The 25,644-nt window shown below is 46.7% G+C and overlaps 1 long non-coding RNA gene across 1 annotated transcript in view; it reads right to left on the bottom strand.

The window, feature by feature from the left end:
* Positions 1-1,424: 1,424 nt before the first annotated feature.
* LOC141156521 (uncharacterized) overlaps positions 1,425-25,644 on the bottom strand; it is a 52,500-nt gene continuing 28,280 nt past the window's right edge. Inside the window, exons 2-3 of the long non-coding RNA XR_012247653.1 lie at positions 10,291-10,439; positions 1,425-2,111 (exon numbers count right to left, since the gene is read on the bottom strand). This is a non-coding gene — a long non-coding RNA (uncharacterized lncRNA). The remainder of the gene's footprint in view (positions 2,112-10,290; positions 10,440-25,644) is intronic.

The following is a 25,644-nucleotide window of genomic DNA, read 5'->3' as shown; positions in this document are numbered from 1 at the left end:
TACCATTCAGAGGGCACAAAGGGTGCATTTTACTTTGTAAGGTCCCCTTCACACGTCTGTATAATACTGATACCGGAAAAAAACAATACTGTTGTCATCAGTGTTTTGGATCAGTGTGCCATGAGTGAGCCATCAGTGTGTCATCAGTGTGCCGTCCATTTTTTTCCAGTATGGCTTAATGAAAATCAATTCCAAAGCTTCTCCTATACTTTGCAATGTTAAACACGTACAGCACTCGAAAGCACATGGTTACCATCCGTATGCTGTACGTGTTGTAGCATAATTGGGAAGGATAAGTTTAAATCCCAGCTCTGCAGTGTTTGATTAGAAGCTCCTGCATGGTTTCTCTAAGAAGCAGGAAGAAGATTCATTGTGTTGCAGTCTCCTGAAGGAGTGTAATGCTGTTGGATGAAGCAGAGTTGAGTGTGCTGCTGATGAGGGTGTCCATCCCAAAATGTGAGCTGTAGCTGGGAGAGAGACATGCCAGGGTCTCTCTCTGAATGGAGTGACTGGCAAGTCAGTCAATCTGCTGGAAGTAGCAGAGGCAAGAATTCCTCTATGAGAAGACTCTGCACAGGCCGCGTGCGGAGAACCTCAAGTATCAGTGGTTGCTATACACAATAGGTGTTTTGTTTGAGCGAGCTGGGGCTAGCTTAGTTGTGTATGAGCAGCCAGGGTCTGTTCTGTTTAGTTAGTGCCTGCACAAGGTTATGGATTTATGCTTATGAATATGTTTTGGTGCTGTGCAACCTGTGGAAAGTAATAAAAACTGCATGTGTTTGGACCAAAACTGCATTCCTTGTGTGAACGCTACCTTAGGCCTAATGCCTACCAGAGAGATTGAATCTCTACAATTGGTTGAGAATGCGGGCATGAAATCCCAGAGAGCACAAGTGATTGCCATGTAAGGATATAATATACTGAGCTCAGACCGGCGTCAGTGCAGTGTGTAGGACTGTGTGCAGTGTGTAGGACTGTGTGCAGTGTGTAGAACTGTATGCAGTGTGTAGAACTGTATGCAGTGTGTAGGACTGTGTGCAGTGAGTTTCCAGCCTCATGATGTGTTGTCATTGGCAGTGCAGTGTGCACTGTGTGAGGCTGTGTGTCTGCAGAGTGGTATGGTAATTGTGCAATTGTTATGAGGTTGCTTGTAGTAAAGAACTAACTGCATGTTGCAGGTGGCGGAGCCTGTGTGCGTGATGTGCAGGTGGGGGCCAGGATGGAGTTACGTTATTATAGGATGGGGACCAATATTAAAGGATTCAAAGGAAATTAAATGATTAAATGCTAACGATAACACAAACAATTCATACAAGATATTTTTTTTATCTATTATGAACTTTTTATTTTAAATCAAAGAAATAAAGAAGTTGTCTGTGACACACATGTATCAGTGAGATCACTAGCCAGTTGCCTAGTGATGTATGACGCCGTATCTCCAACGGCCAATAGAAAAGTTGAGTTGTGATGGGATTTGGCAGCTGGTTGCCAGGTGACCAATGAAACCATAAGAGCAACAGCCAATGGAAAACTGCCATGTTGTTCTGTAAGTATAAGCCTGTCAGTCTATTCGTGGAAAAATACAGTCCCTCAACGGAACACTATACTTCTCCACGCGCCATTTGCATAAACAGGAAATGGGGGATGGTATCGTATGTTGGGGTCATTGGATATTACCATAATCTCCCCAATGTTTTCCAGATATGCAAGGATCCCAAATTCTGACTGGCTATTTATGTGACTGCAGAGAGGACAGGTGATATTATTTAGGAGCCATCTTCCTATGCAGGCAGTATGAAAAAAGTGTGCGCACTGCATGAAGCTCACTCGATCTCCAGTTAAAATGTCCTCCAGGCAGATGGAGCAGGTTGCAGGTGGGTCCTCGACCGATCTTATGGAAGTAGGCAGTGTGAGCATGGAGGAGTTTGCAACTTCAGGCTGGGTGTTAGTGGAGGATGAGTTCCTGTCTCCAGACCTCTCCTGTGGTGGTGGTGGCCTTCGTCTCTGCCTCCTACTTGTATTTAATGGTGTTATCTCCAGTCTTTGGCGGGCGAACCTGCTCCTTGTCCTGTAGGCAATAGGGGACTGGTCCCTGCTATGCCTCCATGTTTCTATGTAAAAAAGACAAACAACACACATATTATTAGTACTTTCCCCTGTGGAATATTAACCCTATAAGAAATACATATTTTGGAGACCAAGATTATTAATACATAAAGAAATGGTTGTACATTGAAATAACACAAATAAAACCAACAATTATGAAATGCAACCAAATATTAAATATATTTATTGAAAATTGATCTACAACAAAACTGATTAAAATTCATTTAGACAGTAATATTACAGTAAAATTACAGTAATAAACAACTCATTAGTAGTGTTGAGCGATACCTTCCGATATCAGGAAATATCGTATCGGATTGGATCGGACCGATACTCAAAAAGTATCGGATATCGCCGATTCCGATACCGGAAACCAATGAAAGTCAATGGGACAGAAATATCGGAATGAAAATAAACCCTTTCTTTCCTTGTAGGTTAATTCTACATGAAGTAAAACAACTAAGAATAATGTAGAATGTATTATGCGAAAAGCCGGCAATTCAGCAGCGCATACACCGGTACCCGACAATTTACAACAGAAAGAATAGAGCTTCACACATAGATTAGATAGATAGAAACATGTCAGTCACATAGATATGAAGTACAGTGACAGTGTTGCTTACTGTACTTGTCATTTAGTGTAAAGGATTTATTAAAAAAAATAATAGTGTTTTCATGCACTGTCTCTTTAAGAAAGCCGGCCGGCAATTCAGCAGCGGTACCCGACAATTTATAACAGACAGAATAGAGCTTCACACATAGATTAGATAGATAGAAACATGTCAGTCACATAGATATGAAGTACAGTGACAGTGTTGCTTACTGTACTTGTCATTTAGTGTAAAGGATTTATTTTAAAAAAAATTGGCGTGGGGTTCCCCTTAATTTTAGTCTCTAGCGGAGGTTAAGCAGACAGCTGGGGCAGATGTTTGAAGCCTGGGAAGAGGGTAATACCCACGGAGCTTCCCAGGCTGCTAATATCAGCCCCCAGCGGAATACTTAGCCTTTACTAGCTATTAAAATGGGGGACCCCTCCAAAAAAATGACGTGGGGTTCCCCCTAATTTAATAGCTAGCAAAGGCTAGGCAGACAGCTGGGGACTGATATTAATAGCCCAGGAAGGGTGCCATGAATATTGGCCCCCTCCCAGGCTAGAAACACCAGCCGTCAGCCGCCCCAGAAATGGCGCATCCATAGGATTCGCCAATTCTGGCACTTAGCCTCGCTCTTCCCACTGCCCTGTAGCGGTGGCAGTGGGGTAATAGGGTTGGGGTTGATGTCAGCTTATAATGCCAGCTGACATCAAGCCCAGGTTAGTAATGGAGAGGCGTCTATAAGACACCCCCATTACTAACCCCATAGTCAAAGTAAAAAAAAAAACACAAACACCCAGAATAAAGTCCTTTAATTGAAATAAACACACAATTCTTTATTGTTCTAAATTAAACCATACTTACCGTCACGCCCATTCCAGCTGAAGCCAATGATCTCCTGCAATAAAAGAAAAATAATAAAGCAACCTCATCCTTACCTTTCCATGGTTCCCACGACAGCTTCAGCTCTGCTACATCGAGATGACAGGCTGGACCGCAGCAGAACGCTGCCATCCAGCCTGTCATCCCGCAGACACTGAGAAGCGCAGGCATGCTTGCGCTCCTCAGTGTCTCTCTGTGATGGCATAAAGATGAGCCGAGGTCATGTCCAATGAACTCAGCTCACCTCATGCACATCACTGACAGCGTGGGAGAATTCTCGCGCTGATTGCAGGAGAATTTTCCCACGCTGTCAGTGACGTGCATGAGGTGAGCTGAGTTCATTGGACATGAACTCGGCTCATCTGGATGACGTCACAGAGAGACACTGAGGAGCGCAAGCATGGATGCGCTTCTCAGTGTCTGCGGGATGACAGGCTGGATGGCAGCGTTCTGCTGCGGTCCAGCCTGTCATCTCGATGTAGCAGAGCTGAAGCGGTCGTGGGATCCATGGAAAGGTAAGGATGAGGTTGCTTTATTATTTTTCTTTTATTGCAGGAGATCGTTGGCTTCAGCTGGAATGGGCGTGACGGTAAGTATGGTTTAATTTAGAACAATAAAGAATTGTGTCTTTATTTCAATTAAAGGACTTTATTCTGGGTGTTGCGTTTTTTTTAACTACTTTACTAGAAATTCATGGTGGTCATGTCTAATATTGGCGTGACCCCATGAATTTCGGGCTTAGGGCCAGCTGATAATGCCAAGCTGGGCTTAACCCCTTTATTACCCAGTGAGCCACCGCACCAGGGCCCTGGATGAGTTGGGTACAGCGCCAGAAGATGGCGCTTCTATGAACGCGCCATTTTCCGGGGCGGCTGCGGACTGCAATTTGCAGCGGGTGGGGCCCAGAAAGCTTGGGCCTCCCTGCGCCGCAGATTCCAGCCCCCAGCTGCCTAGTTGTACCTGGCTGGACACAAAAATAGGGCGAAGCTCCACGTATTTTTTTTTTTTAATTATTTCATGAATTTCCTGAAATAATTAAAAAAAAAATTGACGTGGGGCTTCGCACTATATTTGTGTCCAGCCAGGTACAGCAGGCAGGAACGGGCTGCCCCCAACCACCAGCTGCCTATTTGTACCTGGCCGGACACAACAATATCGGGAAGCCCTTTTTAAAAAAAAATATTTCATGAAATAAATTAAAAAAAGAATACGTGGGGCTTCTCCCTATTTTTGTGTCCAGCCAGGTACAACTAGGCAGCTGGGAGATGGAATCTGCAGCGCAGGGAGGCCGAAGCTTTCTGGGCCTCCCCCCCCACTGCAAATTGCAGTCCGCAGCCACCCCAGAAAATGGCGCGTTCATAGAAGCTGGATGCTGTACCTGGCTGGCATACAAAAATATGGCAAAGCCCACGTCAAAATTTTTGGGAAAAATTAATTAAAAAATAAATAATTTAGGGACTGCATCTTTATTAACTCCTCAAATGTCATTTAGTGTTAAAATAAAGGATTTATTTAAAAAAAAAATTGGCGTGGGATGCCCCATAATTTTAGTCTCTAGCGGAGGTTAAGCAGACAGCTGGGGCAGATGTTTGAAGCCTGGGAAGGGGGTAATACCCACGGAGCTTCCCAGACTACTAATATCAGCCCCCAGCTGAATACCTAGCCTTTACTAGCTATTAAAATGGAGGACCCCCCAAAAAAAATGACGTGGGGTCCCCCCTATTTTAATAGCTAGCAAAGGCTAGGCAGACAGCTGGGGGCTGATATTAATAGCCCAGGAAGGGTGCCATGAATATTGGCCCCCTCCCAGGCTAGAAACACCAGCCGTCAGCCGCCCCAGAAATGGCGCATCCATAGGATGCGCCAATTCTGGCACTTAGCCTCGCTCTTCCACGCTGCCCTGGTGCGGTGGCAGGGGGTAATGGGGTTGGGGTTCATGTCAGCGCCAGCTGCCATGAAGCCCAGGTTAGTAATGATGGGCGTCTATAAGACACCCCCATTACTAACCTACAAAGTGTTAAAAATAAAAAACACACTACACCCAGAAAAAAATAATTTATTTGAAATAAAACACACAATTTTATTTAATTCTTAGTTTACTAAAAAAAAATAGTTACCTGTCCACGTTCCTGCGCTGATCTCCCATGCATAGCTGTCACATCTGGAGATGGTGACAGCTGTGCATGGCTGCTGTAAGCTCACACTGCTGGGAACACGTCCGCTCCCGGCAGCGGGAGCCACTGACTGAGGTCACCGGAGTGCATTCAGTCAGCGCAGCTCCGGAGACCTCCTTTATGGCACTGCTGTACCGTGGGAATTTCTCACAATACAGCAGGGCCGTAAAGGAGCTGACCGGAGCAGCGCTGCCTGAACTCCGGCGAACCCGCTTATGCAATGACGGGGCTGCTTTACGGCCCCATCATTCTAGCGGCGGCAGCGGTTCAGAGCGGTCACATTCTATGTGGCTGCTCTGAACTGGAGATCTTCGTGGGACACTCGTGGACTACTACGGAGGGGTAAGGATAAGGTTGTGGTTTATTATTTTAGATTTTATTACAGGAGATCGATGGCTTCGGGGAATTAGGTGTCTAGGTGAGTATAGGTGTAGTTTTTTACTTTATTTTAGGTGGCGATCGGCGGGGACAGGTAATGTATAAACTAATTTATTGTAGGTAACCACTGGCCACCAATGACATGTATTTAACATTTATTGGGGACACAGTAGGGCAATTTAAATAGCAGGATCAGGCTGATGGGAACTACTGCTCCCATCGAGCTGATCCTGCTGGCACGAGTGGACGGGGGACAGACATAGGCCGATGGGAGTAGTAGTGTCACATCGGCCTATGTCTGCCTGCACGCACACACCCGCACAGACACCGCACACACCCGCAGACACCGCACACACCCGCAGACACCGCACAGTCACCCCACACACCGCGCACACCCGCACAGACACCCACACACACCAATCATGACCGGTCTGGGAGGTGAGGCTGACCTGTGCGACCGTGGGAAAGTTCATGTGAGTTCATGCAATGCAGTGAAGCATGAACTCACATGAACCCTCCGAGGGCACCGCGGCTGCTTCAAATGAACAGCTGATCGGCATCACCTGATACCTCAGCTGTTCATTTGAAATAACCGGCGGGAAAGCGCAGCACAGAACGGGAAAGCCGGCGTTGAAGTCTTTTCACTGCCGGCTTCCCCGCCCGGGTCCTTCGCTCCCCGCTCCTTGGTGCTGCGCTCCCCGCCCGGTCCTAACTTACGATCGGGATGGGAGGTGGCGAGGGGAGCGGAGGATCGGGGTGGGAGGCTGCGGGGAAGCAGTATGGGGCTGTGTGATTGTTTAAAAGCCGGCGGCTTTTTACCGCCCGCCGGCTTTTAAACAATCAGGAGAATTCTCCCACGCTGGGATGGCATTCTCATGACAGGCTGGATCACAGCTGAGCGCTGCCATCCAGCTTGTCATCCTTCAGAGACACTGCAGAGCGCAGGCATTATGGGAACTTCCGATTCCGGTATTCGATATTGTAAAAGTATCGGAATTAAGTATCGGAATTCCGATACCGCGAATATCAGCCGATACCCGATATTTCAGTATCGGAATGCTCAACACTACTCATTAGTAAAGATCACCATATTGTACCCATGGTGAAGAAAGCTCATCAGTATAAAATTAAATCCAAATGAGCAGGGAAAATACAATAATATGTAACAGGTACAAACCCCAATGTAGGAATGTTGTGTCCATATTTTAGAGACTTGTAGATGGAAGTATTAGTGGCTTTTATGCGCTTCCCGTCTTACCTGATATAGAAGGCCTTTCAATGCCATTTGCAGAAGGCTCTTCTGAGATGTTTAGGACATTAGAAATGTCCCGAGAAGACATGTTCTTCTCAAAGGGCCAAGATGCTGTAAGTCTCTTGGTCTTGACAACAATGAAGAATGCGAAGTTGTAGAATTCTTCTTGATAAACTTCCAGGAAATAGTTTCTGGTATTAGCCAAAAAATAGTGATATGAAAAGAGGCACTCACTAGAGATGCTTCTCCAATGTGAATCCACTGATCAACACAACAACAGCCCCAGTAATAGCCGAGGCAATTATGATGTCAAAATGTCATTACCTCACATTCCGTGTTCCATGATGTGTCCTAATGCCTACCTCACTGCTACCTCATAATGCATATTCTACATGTGCAGCATACATTGTAATACACGCTGTATACGCCTGCTCTTCTATATATTACTATGCATTAATGGGATATACATGGCCTTACTAATAATTTATAGAAAGAGAAAAAAACAAAAATAAAAAATTGCTTTTAGAAACAAAAAAGTCATTAATGTTTTTTACTCATATGGTAAATAGAATTTAATACGGAGAAATAGTTATTTTTTTGCATTGCCCCTCAAAAAAATGGATTCAAATGAACAGAAAGCCCATGTACCCAATCCTTGTGGTATGAAATATTACAATTTCCACCAAAATAAGGCCTCTTTTAACCCCATTACAACCTTTGGCGTACATGTGTGGCGCCCCTGAGGGTTCGACCGCCACAGGGATGCTGCACTTCTCTAATGGAGTGTGGTGTTCCTCCTCTGAGGTAAGAATAGTGTGATGGTCAGGACCCTACCTCCACATCCAACACCACACTTCTCCCACCAGAGGGGGCTAGAAGGCACTAGGTGCTGCACCTACTGGCACTCGGGAGGCTGGGGAACCAAGAGATAGGGGAACCAAATTAGTGGGTGAGGGTGGAGGATTCACATTTTAGTGACACTTTAAATTTCATATTTAATACACAGCCATTTTGGCTCTTGGTTCTTTGACTGTTCTTCGATCGTGATCTCCCACCCTGAACGTGGATCCTGTGTGGACCTGCAGTGGATGGAGTCACAGCCCTCGTACCCTGGCCTTGGGTCGAGGGGCAGGTTGTAGCTAATGAATGTCTCAGCCCGGTCAAGGACCATGACCAAGAAGGCCCGGAGCTTAGGAGTGTAGCTCCACCGCAAATGGATCCCAGGGAGGATGCTGATGGAGTGGTATACGCCACCTGTCCTCGCCAACCTGATCTACTCAGAGGGATTCCGGCTGCAAGATGGGTACCAGCCCCCAATACCTGACCTTGCTACTCCACGTCCTGGTCAGGGAAGCCCAGTAGGCCCTGAGGATCTCACCGGGTAACGGAAGGAGCGGAGCTGCCACCCATACCCTTTTTCTGAGTGAAGTTCAGAGGGAGACCCGGCCTATCTACACACACACACAGACAGGAAAGGACCTTGTCTGAAGTCTAGAAACACTCTGTTGCGGGGTTCTGATTTAACACTGGACTTACTCGGAGGTTGTCGGACCCCCCGCCTTTGGTGACCGCAGAACTCCGCGACGAGTAGGGAGACGCCTTCCGACTGCAATCTCCACCGTGAGTAAAAGCCCTGGAAGTTGACCCCTATGGCCTCCAGACTCTTTATTCTGCACCACACCGCACTACGCAGCACCAGACCTCCTTGACTACTATCCCCTCCATCCTGTCCCTCTTCCCTGAGGCCCTGCTCCGCCTGTGGGGAGTTTTAACAACGACGGCTGCGATAACACCATGCCTCAGCGGACTGCAGCAGCGCTGGTGGCCTTCACCAGGTGCCACAGGTGGCATAGTCGAGATCAGCCACTCAACCCGGATAAGCCCGTACCATCTCTTTCTTTTAGTGTGATGGCCCTGGGCACGGAGCGGGTCCTGGCCACGGCTGCACCCCATCTACATCACAGGACCCGACTCCGAGTCCCCCATCTCCAAGGTTAGGGCTTACAGGAGGCGCGCGTGAGTCACACACACATGTACGTACCCAATCCTTGTGGTATGAAATATTGCAATTTCCACCAAAATAAGGCCTCTTTTAACCCCATTACAACCTTTGACGTACATGTACGTCAAAGGTCGTGTCCCAGACTTTAATGTGGGTTTCACACCGAACCCACATCTTTCTCTACCTTTAACAGCCGTGGGTGAAGTGGAGCTCCGCCCAAGGCTCTAAACCTTGGCGCATCATACCACCCACCCATCAGAGTGTCTGACATGATTGTGGGGCCCGATGAGTTACTATGACAGCCGAGGGTCTGCAGATCTTCCCTTTGTCTGTCATTATGGACATTCCTATGAGGCTATGTGCCCACGATGCAGAAATGCTCCCTGGCAGGAAAAGCGCATGCGGATTTTACATGCGTTTTTCCCACCAGGTAGAAGCGTTTGTCAAGCGTTCTTCACATGCATTTCTGCATGCAGGTTATCAATCGCTTTTCCAAGCGATTTTAGCATCACTTGGAAAAGTGCTTGACAACTTGGTCACGCTATATAAATCCATGCAACCGGCATGGATTTATATAGTGTGACAAAGTAATAGTTAAAAAAAGAATAAGAATGGTAAAAAATAAAAATTATACTTACCTTCTGATGGCCCGCAGTCTCCTACTCCGATGCGTCCGGTCTCCCCGGTGTCTCGCGGTTGTGTAAAAGGACCTAACATGACGTCACTGAGTCATGTGACAGGTCACGCGACCTCCGACGTCATGCTTCTTATGACGATATTGAAGTTGAGGCTTCTTCACCTTTTTTGAGCCACCATTCAAGACTTGTGTAACATGTGTTTCACTGTGCTTGCATGGATGTCTGTGATCTCACTATTACAAAGCAGTTTGCCAATTTTCTTTACCTGAAAGACAGCTATTGATGAGCAGGATGATGTTGTTTCTCTTTTCTTGTCCGCCCCGCTAGCTGTCAATCAGTGAGAGTCGTACACAGTGTTCCAGTAAATGGTGTCCGGATTGATCCTTGCAACAGGAAAGGGGAGCTTGATCAGACCTGAATAAGAAGGAGGCAGACAGAATGATGAGTAGGTAATTAAAATCAAAATTACTTACAAAGTTTATAAATACTCGTAAAATTTTATTACAACTTTATATACTTCGTAAGAGTATTTATTCTTTTGTTTATTTTTCACTGCTGATTCGGATTATGTGTGAAAAAAAAATGTTGGTACTCTATAAGACAGGACTTTTCATTGGTCAAATACTTGCATACCTAATTAAATGTTAATTAAAATGTACATCCGAGGTACTATAATTATATACAACACATCATTCTATGACCAAAAAGTAACAGGTTAACTGTTGGACAGGGTTTACAACTGTCCGTAAATTTACAGACAGGCCGGTAAAAACTGGTGTTATTTCTGCCATTTGTAGAGCCTGGCAGAGAAAAAAAAGTTCATTATTTTTTAATATTCTGTACTTTGTATTGTGTAAGTTTTCTCAGATCCTCCCAGCACCCAGCAGCATAATATAAACTCAAATCCAGTGTTTGTTTTTTTTTGGTCTATTTCCATGCACCCCTTCACACTCAGACATGTGTGTATGCTTCTTGATTTCGTTTTTTTTATGTCGTCCTCCTCCTTCTCCTTCTCCTCCACCACCATATCAACAGGATGATCATCATGCAACACCCCCATTCATTTTTTAAGGGTGTTTATGATGCCCGTAGGAACAATTTTTAGAGGCCTACCTCTCACATTCCATAATATATACTCTTCAGTCGGAAATGTTCAATATACAGCTATGGCATAGCCAGTTGCTGGCCCTTTAATAATAGTAAGGGCCCCCTAATGGTCCTAACCAAATAGTAGAGGGCCTGATTGCCCTGTAAAAATAGGCGTGGTGATTTTCAGAGTCCCTCCTTCATAAATGAAACAAGATGTGTCTGATCATGTCTCACACACCACATGGCCAGATAAGGTAGTAAAATGTTAAAATTACATTTACTGGTGAATGTATTTTTCACCATTGAAAGCAATGCGAACTTGCAAAAACACAGTAAAAACACTTTGTGTAAACATAGCCCAAGGTGTGGAGGAGCATTTTTTTATTTTGCCTTATATACAAGTCATTATCTTGAAACGAATGTTTCTTAACATTTTTTTCCAGGAAAATCCATTTTATCTTTGTTTTTGTATGTTTTATTGTCAGTCCGTAAAAGTGGGGTAATACTCTGACAACATTGTTCACAGCAGCAACCTGGGATTCAGAGATGCTTCCACATGCTATTCCCATGCAATTTCAGCACTATTTCCATTGATCTGACCAATTTTTAGACCCCCTCCAGAACTCGGAGTGGGGGGGGGGTTGGAGAGGGATGGTTGCCGAAAAAATGCTCCAGTTTCCCATTGACTTACATCATTCTCATTACTCGGGTCAAGCACCCGAGCATTACGATTTGCTTGACCCGAGTAACGAGTACCCGAGCATTTTAGTGATCGCTCATCACTACTAGTAGTAATGCATAGTGTTTTATGTAATCTTGCTGAAGTACAAGTACTGTAAAGGTAATGCCTAGTTTTGGTAATGTACAATGCAGAGTAAGTATAGGTAGAAACATAGAGTGAAATTTAGAACGTAAGATGGTAACTGCAGTTAGTAGATGACAATGGAGTTAGGTATAGTATAAGCATTGTTTTATAGTATTAATGTAGGAAAGTAATGCAAGCTGTGTGCTAGAAGTAGGTGAAAGGTTAGATCTGCCAAGCAACAGACTGCAGGAACAGAAATAGTTACAAAAAGTAAAAAAAGGAATCACTTCCTAGTTTAGTTAGTTAGCGTGAGAGTTCATTGGTGACAGTGACAAGGTCAAGTACAAGCTGCAGTGGGCTAACAGCGAGAGGAGTACATATTGTGTTGAGACCTTACAAGACTCCCTGCGGGCTTTCCTGCAATATCCGGAGCCTAAGGCTCGAAACAGGTGCTATAGGGAGTACCTTAACCCCTTCCGTACAGAGGAAGATAGATGTGGAACTGCATGAGGTAAAGGTAAAGGATCTCATCAATACTGTGGAGCCGGGTGGGAAATCCCTGGGGCTGAAGGAAGGAAGGAACACGTTTGTTTCTTTCACCCTATTTTTGCACCCTCCTTCCCTAACTACACCTATGATGGTATGTCACAACTAGTGTTGAGCCACCCCCGTAGTGTTAGAGTTCGGTTCGGTTCGTCGAACACCTTCGAACACCGTTAAAACCAATGGCAGGCAAACAAAAACACATAGAAACACATAGAAAACACCTTCAAAAGGTGTCCAAAAGCTGACAAACTGCTCAGAAGACGCAACTAACACATGGAAAAGTGACAAGTACATATAGTCATGCGAAAAGAAAAGAGGTGGAGGAGTAAAAGGAGGGGGAGACACAGATATAGGCATGTCATGCCCTTCTAAAATCCAAAAAGTGAGAAGCCGACACGTTCAGTCCGCTCCTGCCCGTGCCACCTCCGTGTCGCCGGGTTTGTGCCAGAGCCGCGGTGAACCCTGACGGCCAGCCCCCCTCTCCCAATACTGGTGCCTGTCCGCTGGTGGGTCGAGCGAGCCCCCCTGTGGTGGAGGCAGCTCTAAGCTTTTTAATTTAAATTGTCTCTCTAATTTGAATGAATACACTTTAAATCCATTTACAAGGATCTATTGGAGGGCAAGTCTCATGCCAGCAGCCGCGTAATTCCAGCTCCAGTAGCGTCCACTAAAGCTGCTGCAGTTAAAAAGCTTTTATAAGGATCGAGCTCGGCTGTCCACCGCAAGGCATCCTACTGCCAGTCCCAGCCCCTATGCCTTGGGGTGCCTCCTGATGCTCTTCACTGAGTATCCCGTGGTCCCGAAGCATTTCCTTTGAAAAAATGAAGTGTCTAAACTACAGGTGGTGTAGCTTGCTTAACAGCCGGGATAATCCGCTGACTAGCAGACCCTGCTACTAGGCACAAAGTATTTCCTGGGCTAGATGCAGTTAAAAATTTGTAATTAGATACTCTCGTTGGATGCTGAGAAAGCATTCCATAGAGTCTCCTGGCACGCCATATATGATTCTCTTAAAAAGCTTGGGGTAGGGGTCTAGGGGACCCTTTTATAGCCAAAATCACGGCCCTGTATCGCAATACGTCACCTAGGCTGAAGATAAATGGAACTGTAGCACCCTGAGGGCTCGGTTGCTACAGAGGTATTGCACCTCACCCAGAGGTGTGATATCTCACTCTCAGGTAAGGATGTAGTGTGGATCAGGACCCGACACCTGCATGCATTACACCACATTGCCGTGGGGCAGGGCGACCAATATGCCCCTGAGATGGGCACGACAGTCCCTGTCCCTGGCTGGAGTGGGGGGAGGGAACACTGAGGAAGGGGAACCCTGTAGTGCAGGAGCAGGGAGGAAGCAGTTCCTGGGTGCATTGAGAAGGGAGTATAAAAGGTGGGCACCATCTTAGTTCAGTGCAGAGAAGTCTGAGCAGAAGTGGCAGGGAGCAGGGGCTCTGCATGAGCTCTGCTCCGGGGCCGGGCCTAGTAACAGAGGCCCAGGCCTGGAAGAGGGAGAAGGAAGGAAGAGGAGCGGAGAAGGCTCCAGGAACGAGGAACGAAGGGATCTCAGGGGTGCGGACGGGCGAGTCGCCACCGCACGCCCGAATCCACCTGTGTGGAGGGGTCAGGCCAAAGGGGGAGACCGGTCCCCGAAACTAGTGGAGGCAGGAAACGACCCTCAGCTAGAAACCGGAGGCTCTGACATTTTAATGTGGCGCAGCCCCTCGCTACACCCGCTAGGAAGGCACCACATAGGGTCAGGGAAACTGGCGCCAAGTTTACCAAGAGGAGGCCCGAGGCAGCCGGACAGAAGGGTTGGTAAGAAAGGCCAGACAAAGGACACACAAAGGGGATCCTGTGAAGCGCTCCAAAGTTATCTGGGAGTTGTCTGAGCCCCTCACCTGGTGAGCACAGTACGACGTGGGCAGCCGTTACCTGCAGACGTGGTCTGGATAATAAGAACTGTGAGTAAAGGCCCTGGACTGCATCACTGACTCCGTGTCGTTACTGCTGCTGCCCTGCACCATCACCCCCATCCTCCGCATACACTGCCCTGAGGCTATACTCCTCCCGTGGGGAGTTATGCTACGCTCTGCTGCACCCACAACACCAGCCTCAGCGGTCTGCCCTGCAGCGGCGGTTCACTCTGACCGCAATCCACGGGTGGCGTAGTCGGACATTTAAACATCAAAACCACATAAATAGTTCCGCCACTGGTTTGACCACCCTGAGCCACGGAACCGGGTCGCCGCCACGAAGACTACAACCACCAGCATCCACCAAAAAGGGTCCGGCTCCGGGTGTCCCAAGGCCCAGGGGGCGCGTCAGAACATTTTCATCACCTTTCACAATCACCAATGGGACAAGGCAGGGATGTTCTCTGTCCCCTCTCTTATACATCCTAGTGACGGAGCACCTGCTCTCATCAATTCGCCATAACCCCAATATTAGGTGGATTGAGGTGGGAGGCACCGAGTACAAGTGCTCTCTATTTGCTGATGATGTCCTAGTATATATCACTCAATCACATATATCCATCCATGCTGTTATGGCTGAAATAGATCACTTTGTTACATGGTCAAATTTTAAAATCAATGCAGCGAAGTCTGAGGCCCTCGATGTCTCCCTCCCCAAATCCATATAGGATTCCATCCAGTCCAACTTTCCCTTTGCCTGGCCCTCACAGGGTATCAAATACTTAGGAATTCCTATTCATAGAGACCTCTCCCATCTATGTTATCTTAATTTTGGGCCCTTTATTGAACAACTCCATACAGACCACGGTTGGCAAGTTAGAACTGTAAGATTCACTACGTGAACCACTGGTGTTTTGTGGAAAAGCACATGTACACTGTGTTCCAAATTATTATGCAAAAAGTGTTTAGGAGTGATAAGGGAAGAATTTGTTTGTTTGTCAGTTAAACTCATTGATGGTGATGTGTGTCAGGGCTCTTTATATCACTGTAAGCAATTGCAGACACCTGTGCTAATTAGTTTGGCAGTTGTGTCCAATGAAAGGCAAGACTACTTAAGAAGGCTGTCTCACATTATTAAGCAGCCTACATTTTCTGCCAAAATGGGAAAGAAAAAGGATGTGTCGGCTGCTGAGAAGCAACAAATTGTGGAGTGTTTAGGTCAAGGCATGACTACAATCAACATTGTGCGATGATCAGGATGAAGTGTCTTGGCAATCAAGAAGTATGTAGCTGATTCACAGTACACACGTGTGCGTGCTGATAAGGGCAAATTGAGGACTCTTTCCTACAGGCAATTACGTCAGGTTAAAAGAGCAGCGGCAAAAAAGCCTTGTCATAGCAGCAGACAAGTTTTTGAAGCTGCTGGTGCCTCCAACGTCCCCCGAACAACAAGATGCAGGGTCCTTCAGAGGTTTGCAGCTGTGCATACGCCATCCTGTCGACCTCCTCTATCCACTTCACACAAGCAGAAACGGCTCCAGTGGGCTAAACATTACATGAAGACTGATTTCAAAACTGTTTTGTTCACGGATGAGTGCCGTGCAGCGCTCGATGGTCCAGATGGATGGAGTGGAGGATGGCTGGTTGATGGACACCCCACGCAAACACGGCTACAGCGCCAACAAGGAGGAGGTGGAGTAATGTTTTGGGCTGGAATCATGGGGAGAGAGATTGTCGGCCCCTTTAGGATCCCTGAAGGCGCTAAAGATGAACTCCATAATGTATGTGGATTTTCTCAAACAGCACTTCCTGCCATGGTTCAAGAAGAAGAACCGTGTATTTCACAGCAAGATCATTTTTCTGCATGATAATGCACCATCTCATGCTGCACATAAAACATCTGCATCTCTGGCTGATATGGGCATAAAAGGGGACAAACTTATGGTGTGACCCCCATGCTCCCCTGACCTCTACCCCATTCAGAACCTCTGGAGCATCATCTAAAGGAGTGTCTATGATGGCGGGAGGCAGTTCACATCTAAGCAACACCTCTGGGAGGGTATTCTGTCCTCATGCAAAACAATTGAAGCAGAAACCATCCAAAACCTGACAAATTCAATGGACGAGAGAGTTCAGAAGCTCCTTTCGAACAAGGGGTCCTATGTGCAAATGTAACATCACCTAGAATAAAGTTTTGAGTTGAAAACTGTTTGATTTCAGTTTCTAATAACCTGCTAATGCTTATAATTTCAAAAATGACCATTTTTTTGGTCTTTATTAAAATGAAAAGGTTGATCGAAAAGTTTGGGGGATCCAAGAGTGTGGCAACCCAGTAGTCATGATTACTTCGAATTCTGACAATATGAGGGTCATGTTGCAGGTAGTGCAGCAAGAAGGCACTTATGTGTCTTGCGCATCTCGGAGCCCCAAAATTATTTTCCGGGCTAGATGCAGCTAAAAATTATTATTAATTTTAAACCTGGTGGAGCTTAGTATAGATGGCCTAATAGGATCAGTGCTGCACACTGCTACAAAGCCCAAATTATTTTCCAGTCAAGATACAGATAAACATGATTAGTAATTTGAAAGCTTAAAACGGTTGGTAGGGTGATTTTAACCAATCATCAAGCTTTTACTCTCCCCAGGATGACACAGGGGTAGAAAAGTCGTTTCGGATCCATGATTTGTTCATCTTTATGAACGCGAGTCTGTCTACATTATCAGTGGAGAGCCGCGTGCGCTTATCTGTCAGCACACCACCAGCAGCGCTGAACACACGTTCAGACAGAACGCTGGCTGCGGGGCATGACAAGATCTCCAAGGCGTAAGTGGCTAGCTCCGGCCATTTATCCAGATTGGAAGCCCAAAAAGAGCAAGGGTCCAGTGACACAGTCGTGGCTTCAATGTTTACTTGGAGATACTCCTGTACCATCGTCTCTAGGCGTTGACTATGTGTCAGACTTCTTGTCTCCTGTGGCCTTGCAAAGGATGGGCTAAAAAAGTGGTGAAATGATTCCGCAAAATTGATGTTACCAGCAGATACTGTGGTTCTGTTACGGTTTGAGTGCTGAACACTTGACGGTCCCACGGTTGGCAAGTTGGAACTGTGAGATTCACTACGTGCACCACTGGTATTTTGTGGAAAAGCACATGTAAGATTCTGCAACAGTCTCTGCTGATACTCCTGCATGCGTGCATCCCTTTCTATGGCAGGAATAATTTCTGCAAATTTACTTTTGTACCGGGGATCTAACAGTGTGGCAACCCAGTAGTCAGGATTATTTCTAATTCTCACAATTCGAGGGTCATGTTGCAGGTAGTGCAGCAAGAAGGCACTCATGTGTGTTGCGCATCCAGGAGCACCAAGTCCCTGTTGTGTTGGTGGCGAGGTAACAATCATGCTTCCTTCCTCTGTCCTCTCCCCCCAACCTCGCACAACAGAAATGTGATCAAGGTCTCCCTCATCTGATGAGTCTTCCATCAGTTCGTCCTCCACTTCTTCCTGGGCTCCTGCACCTTCCTCACTAGTTTGGCTGCTACCATGCGCCCTGGTAAAACCATCTCCCCCACCCTCACATGCCTGCCGCCTTGGTGCTGCCGACCGTCTGGACCTTGCAGATGTTAGCCCTTCCGCATACAACTCCTCCTCCTCTACTTCCTCCACCTCCTCTTGTGCCACCACCTGACTCCGAATTCTGTTTAACATGTGCTCCAGCATGTAAATCACCGGAATAGTCATGCTGATAATGGCATCGTCAGCACTAAACATCTTCGTCGCCATTTCAAAACTGTGCAGAAGGGTGCATAGGTCCCTGATCTGAGACCACTCCTCCAGCGTGATTTACCCCACCTCCGGATCTCGTTGGCCCAGGCTATACGTCAGAACGTATTGCACCAGGGCTTGTCGGTGCTGCCACAGTCGCTGCAACATGTGCAGAGTTGAATTCCACCGGGTAGGCACATCGCATTTTAGCCGGTGAAGTGGCAGGCCCAATGACTTCTGTAGAGATGTAAGTCGCTGAGCTGTGGGATGCGAATGGCGGAAGTGAGCACACAGCGACCGTGCCCTCTGCAGAAGGCCATCTAGTCTGGGATAGTGGGCTAAAAATTGCTGGACAACCAGGTTCAACACGTGAGCCATACAAGGCACGTGTGTGACATTGCCCCGGCGAAGGGCCGCACCCAGGTTTGCAGCATTGTCGCACACGGCCTTCCCTGGTTTCAGGTCCAGTGGAGACAACCATTCATGAAATTGGTTCTCCAGAGCTGACCACAACTCCTCAGCTGTGTGACTCACATTTCCCAGACATTTCAAAGTAAAAACCGCCTGATGACGTTCAGCCCTACTGCCAGCATATGGCATGACCAGACAGGCTTTGGGTGCAGGTGGAAGACCGAGAGGAGGTTGAGGAGGCAGAAGCAGTGGAGGAACTTTGACATAAAGAGGATTGACGCACAACTCGTGGGGACGGCAAGACTTGGACAGCCGCCCCTTGTCCTGCTGTCACCATAGTTACCCAGTGCCCAGTCAGCGACATGTAAAGCCCCTGTCCATGCCTACTTGTCCAAGTGTCTGTGGTGAAATGCACCCTGTCACACACAGAGTTTCTCAAAGAAGCGGTGATGTTGTGTGCGACATGTTGGTGGAGCGCAGGCACACCTTTCTTTGAGAAGTAGTGCCGACTGGGCATCTGGTACTGGGGCACTGCGACGGACATAAGGTCTCGAAAATCCTGTGTGTCCACCAGGCGGAAAGGCAGCATTTCTGTAGCCAAGAGCTTGCAGATGGTGAAATTCAACCTCTTAGCTTTCTCATGGCTAGGAGGAAATGGTCTTTTACTTGTCCACATCTGAGGGACCGAGGGCTGGCTATTGTGCTTAGACGGGGTTGATAAGGGTGTCCCCCGCAAACTGCCGGTCTGTGAGGAAGATGCAGGCGGACATGTTAGGTTGCCTTGATCCAAAGGTGGTGCTATCGATGTCGGACAGCGCTCAACACCAGCTGGTGTTACCACCTCCAAAGAAAATGATGACCTGCCAATCACGCTGGCTGTTGTGGGTAAAGAGGTGGCAGGTCTGCGCTCCAAAACAGGTGTGACTGCTGTCCCCCCAGTCACAGAGGATGAAGAGGCCGCGGATGCACAAGATATGGCAGACGGTGGTTGGCCCGGCCGGCTATGCCGCATTGTAGCACACTGAGCTTCCCACTGCAACTTATGCTTCATGTCCATGTGGCGGTTCATGCATGAAGTACTCAAACTATGTATTTTTTGGCCTCTACTTAGCTTTTGCTGACAAATGTTACAGATAACACGAGTTGGGTCATCTTTATCGATCTGAAAAAATGCCCAGGCTATGCAAGGCTTAGCACCCATGCGACCTGAAGAGCCACCACGACTTGTGGTGAGAGGCAGAGTTGTGTTTGAGGATGCAGTTGTTGACGTGCTTCCAGTACTAAGTCTCTGTCCAGGAAGGCGCAACCTGACCTCGTCCTCACTAGCATCTTCCTCCACCTCCTCTGCTGACCTCATCTCTTGGCTGACTGTGGGTTGACAGTAAGTGGGATCTCCAACCTCATCATCATCACCCTGTGCGTTATCACACCCGTCGTCCTCAGAGCCAACCTGTTCCTGCCCTGACAAAAAACTAAAGTTGTCGCTCCAATCAGGTATTTGAGTCTTATCATCGTCTTCCTCATTGTCTCCACCAACAGGAGTTACAGTTTGGGAATAAGGGTCTACATTATGGTCAGAACCTTCTGCGTCTGGTCCTGGATCCGATTCATAAAGATTCTGGGCATCAGTGCAGATCATTTCCTCGTCTGGATTCACAGAAGCGCTGGAGTCGACCTCTGATTCCCAGGCTATAGTATGAGTAAACAGCTGTGCAGACTCAACCATCTGTTCTACCTCATACTCAGACGGGCAGCTGGAGATTTGGGAGCTGTGAGGAAGCAAGTGCGATTGGGGTGACACCTTTGAGGACTGGAGTATTTGTGATGTTGAAGTTGATGTGGAGGAGAGCCCACTTAAAGGAGCACTTGATATCCGTTGAAGCACCTGCTGTTTTTGTGCCTCATCTGGAATTTGTAGCGATTGGCGTGGCCGTAAGAAAGGGATCTTATCACATTGTCCGCTAAAAGAAGTAGACATTTTAGTTTGGCTGGAAGATGGTCTTTCTTCTGCAGATGTTACTGTTGCTTTAACACCTACCCCACGGACACAACCTTTTTTCCCCTTCCCAACACGCCTATTCCCCTTTCCACCAGCAGCAGGCCTTTTTCCACTCATTTTGGTGGTTAACTAATTCACAACTCTGGAGTTGTTTGCACAAAAAAACAATGGATGGGAACCGAGCAGAGCTGAGTGGCCAAACTGTGGTATTAGGCCAAAACTATTGGCTGGGTTAGATGCAGAAAAAAATTATATTCAGTTTGCAACCTGATGGAGGTCAGTATAGATGGACTAATAGAACAAGTCCCACACACTGCTAGAAGGCCAAATATTTTTTCAGAGCTAGATGCAGAAAAAATTATATTCAGTTTGCAACATAGAATCATAGAATCATAGAATGGTAGAGTTGGAAGGGACCTCCTGGGTCATCTGGTCCAACCCCCTGCTCAAAGCAGGATTCACTAAATCATCTCAGACAGATGTCTGTCCAGCCTCTGTTTGAAGACGTCCATTGAAGGGGAACTCACCACCTCTCGTGGCAGCCTGTTCCACTCATTAATCACCCTAACTGTCAAAAAGTTTTTTCTAATATCTAATCTGTGTCTCCTCCCATTTAGTTTCATCCCGTTGCTTCTAGTCTTTCCCTGTGCAAATGAGAATAAAGATGATCCTTCTACAATGTGACAGCCCTTGACATATTTGTAGACAGCTATTAAGTCTCCTCTCAGTCTTCTTTTTTGCAAGCTAAACATTCCCAAATCCTGCAACCGTTCCTCATAGGACATGGTTTGCAGACCAGTCACCATTCTGGTCGCTCTTCTCTGAACTTGTTCCAGTTTGTCTATGTCTTTTTTAAAATGTGGTGCCCAAAACTGTACACAGTATTCCAGATGAGGTCTGACCAAAGAGGAGTAAAGACCGATAATGACTTCACGTGATCTAGACTGTATGCTTCTGTTAATACATCCCAGAATTGTATTTGCCTTTTTTGCTGCTGCATCACACTGTTGACTCATGTTCAGTCTATGATCTATTAGTATACCTAAGTCTTTTTCACATGTACTGTTGCTTAGCTCTATTCCTCCCATTCTGTATATGCTTTTTTCATTTTTATTGCCCAGATGTAGTACTTTGCATTTTTCCCTGTTAAAAACCATTCTGTTGGTTGCTGCCCACTGCTCCAGTTTATTTAGGTCTTTTTGAATCCTCTCTCTCTCTTCTCTAGTATTAGCTATCCCTCCTAGCTTTGTGTCATCAGCAAATTTAATCAGTTTACCCTCAATTCCTTCATCTAAATCATTGATGAAGATGTTGAACAATACAGGTCCCAGGACAGAGCCCTGTGGTATCCCACTTGAGACATTCATCCAGCTGGATGGGAAGCCATTTACAACCACCCTTTGAGTCCGATCACTAAGCCAGTTATGAATCCACCTAACAGTTGCCTGGTCCATTGCATACTTGGTCATTTTTTCAATAAGGATGGTGTGAGATACTTTGTCAAATGCTTTGCTGAAGTCAAGATATACTATATCTACAGCATTTCCCTGATCCACCCAGTCAGTGATTCTGTCATAGAAGGAAATTAAGTTAGTCTGACATGACTTGTTAGTTACAAACCCATGCTGACTCTGGTTAATCACTTCATTCTTATCCAGGTACTTACATACATGATGTTTAATAATTTGTTCAAAGATCTTTCCTGGTATAGAAGTCAGACTCACCGGCCTATAGTTCCCTGGGTCCACCTTCTTCCCCTTTTTGAAGATAGGAACAACATTTGCTCTTCTCCAGTCTTCTGGGACTTCTCCTGTTCTCCAAGAATTTTCAACCTGATGGAGGTCAGTATAGATGGATTAATAGAACAAGTCCCACACACAGCTAGAAGCCCAAATATTTTTTCAGAGGTAGATGCAGAAAAAAATTATTTTTAATTTGCAACCTGATGGAGGTCAGTATAGATGGACTAATAGAGAAAGTCCCACACACTGCTAGAAGGCCAAATATTTTTTCAGAGCTAGACGCAGATAAAAATTATATTCAGTTTGCAACCTGATGGAGGTCAGTATATAGATGGACTAATAGAATGATGCTATGCCCAAAAGATTTTACTTCACTAGGTGCAGTAAAAAAATTGGTATTCTATACACAGGTGGTATATCTTGCAACACAGATAGGCTACTCCACTGACTAACACACTCTGCAATAGGCCAAAAAGGATTAGCTTTGCTAGATTCAGCCAAATGCTGTGAAAAAAACTTGCACAGCACTGGCACAGACCTGCCTGGCAAAAACTGATAGGAACTGATGTAACCTAGTCCTGAAAAGGACTGCAATTACAATTAGTCTTTACTCCCACAATCTATTTAAGAGCACAGACCTGCCTGATAAAAGTCGTAGGAAATGCTGTAACCTAGTCCTTAAAAGGACTGCAATCACAACTATTCCCTACTCCCAAGCTATCTGTAGATTTGTGCGAAAATTGGCTTGAAATTAACAAGGTATAGCGCACACAGCAACAGTGGTGCCGTCTAACACGCAGCTGCAGCAGTGAGAAAATGGTGGCGACGGGGAAAATGGCTTGGTCTTATAGGGCAAGGACATGTGACATACACTGCCAATGACACATGCCCTTGCTTGTGTGAAAAACAGCAGTTCGCTCCGTGTGTGCGCTGCTGATAGACTGCACCTCCCCACTGCAAATGCGGGAAAGAGAAAAAAAAAAAATGGAGATCTTCATTATTCCTGCAGAGATCCATCCCCTGCCCCTCCCCCCACCCCGCTGTACACTCAAACTGCGTATTAACATTAATTTTCATCATTACTGAGAAAAAATCCAGTTATGATTTTGGTGCACGAACAGTTATCGAACATAACCTCGAACAGCCGAATTTTTCTCAAATTGTTCGTGTTCGCCGAACGGCTCGAACACCGCCCAAAACAGCTCGAATTTGAGATTGGCGAACAGTTCGAGTAGAACAACGCTCATCTCTACTTGGGACAGAACACGTCCTCCCGATGCCAAGGATTGCGGGCCCTAGGTCAATCAGAGTTGCCCCCACGGTCTACAGCTCCTGCACCTCATCCTCCTCAGCCTCTTCAGCCTCCATCTCCGAAATGACCACATCAGTCACAAGCTGGAAGCACTGCAGCACTGCCTCGGCCAAGCGGCAACAGGCTGTGCTGAAGCTAATATGCTTAGGTGAAAAACCACACAATGCTGAAGAGTTGTGGACAGCTCTGAAAGAGCAGGCAGATCTGTGGCTCACACCGCTGAACCTACAGCCAGGCATGGTCATGTGTGACAATGGCCGGTACCTGGTGGCGGCTCTGAGGCGAGGTGAGCTCACACACGTACCATGCCTGGCCCATGTGCTTAACCTCGTGGTTCAGCGCTTTCTCAAATCCTACCCGGAGCTGCCGGATCTGCTTGTTAAAGTACGTCGCCTGTGTGCCCATTTTAGAAAGTCAGCTACAGCTTGCGCCACCCTTGCAGTGTTTCAGCAGCGTTTGCAGCTTCCGGCTCACAGACTGGTGTGTGATGTCCCCACGCGTTGGAACTCTACACTGCAGATGTTGGGAAGGATTTGTGAGTAGAAGAGGACAGTTGTTGAGTACCAGCATCAACAAGGCAGTCGGTATTCAGTTCAGACTCCACACATAAGACCTCAGGAGTGGACATGGATGTCAGACATATGTACCATCCTCCAAAACTTTGAGGACTCCACCAAGATGGTGAGCGGCGATGACGCCATAATTAGTGTCACCATCCCGCTTCTGTCTTCTGAAACGCTCTCTCCTCACAATCAAAGAGGATGCATTGCAGACGGACCACGATGAGATGGAGCAAGGAACCATACAGGGTGATTACACACAGCCTAGCCTCATCCCATCCCAACGTGGATTGGGTGACAATGAGGAAGAGGAGGAGGAGGAAGGACAGGAGCTAGTTTCATGCGCTATAGATGGTACTACCTGCACAGCTGTCATACCGTCTGTTCAGCGTGGATGGCCAGAGGACAGAGAGGAGGAGAGCATGGTCAGTCATCCTCTTGGTGAGGACAAGAAAGTCTTGCCTGTTAGTAGTCTGGCATGCATGGCTGAGTTTATGTTACGCTGCCTTTCCCATGACCCTCGCGTTCTCAAAATTTTTGGTGACAGTCATTACTGGTTGGTGACACTTCTAGACCCATGCTACAAGGAGAACTTCATATCTCTTATTCCTGAGGCGGACAGGTCTACGAAAATGGGGATGTACCAGAAGGCCCTTGTTGCGGAACTATTAAAAAAATTCCCATCTGAAAACGCTGGCGGCAGAGGGCACACTTCGTTGGACAACCAAGGAGTACAGGCGAGAGAGACACAACTTCAATCCTGCAGAGGCTGGGGAACACTGTCAAAGTTCTGGGAGAGTTTTCTCAGACCCTCCCATCGGACAGGCCCTGAGGCGCGGGGTACTCTCACAAGGAGTGCAAAGTTTGGGAAGATGCTGAGGGAGTACCTTGGCAACCTTACCAACGTCTTCCGTGATTCTGCTGTGCCTTATAATTATTGGGTATCCAAGCTGGATACGTGGAATGAACTGGCTCTCTATGCCTTGGAGGTCCTGGCCTGCCCTGCCGCCAGCGTTTTATCAGAGCGAGTTTTTAGTGCCGCTGGTGGAATTATAACTGATAAGCGCATCCGCCTGTCAACTGAAAATGCTGACAGGCTGACTCTTATAAAAATGAACAAGGGCTGGATTGGGCCAGACTTCTCAACACCACCGAATGATAGCAGCGTAACAAACTCAAATCCAGTGTCTTTTCTTGGGAGATGTAATCCCATGCACCTTTTCACACCCACACATGGGTATACGCTTCCTGATTTTGGCTATTTGCTCTTGTCCTCCTCCTTCTCCTCATCCTCCACCACCATATCACCAGGGTGACCGTGGTCCGTGATGCAACATCCACCTAATTTTTTTAAAGGGTGTTTATGATGCCCGTAAAAAAATTTTTTAGACAGTATTTTCATGTATGTTTGTCAGCCCATACACTTAGTGCATGGGCATTACAAGTATAGGAAGCTCGCTCCTTTCTAATGGGAACATTTTT

The sequence above is a fragment of the Phyllobates terribilis genome, unplaced genomic scaffold (assembly GCF_046119375.1).
Source record: "Phyllobates terribilis strain yellow unplaced genomic scaffold, ASM4611937v1 Scaffold_8__6_contigs__length_399053987, whole genome shotgun sequence".
Lineage (NCBI taxonomy): Eukaryota > Metazoa > Chordata > Amphibia > Anura > Dendrobatidae > Phyllobates > Phyllobates terribilis.
The sequence above is the reverse complement of the archived record's forward strand: the minus strand, read 5'-3'. Positions and strand labels throughout refer to the sequence as shown.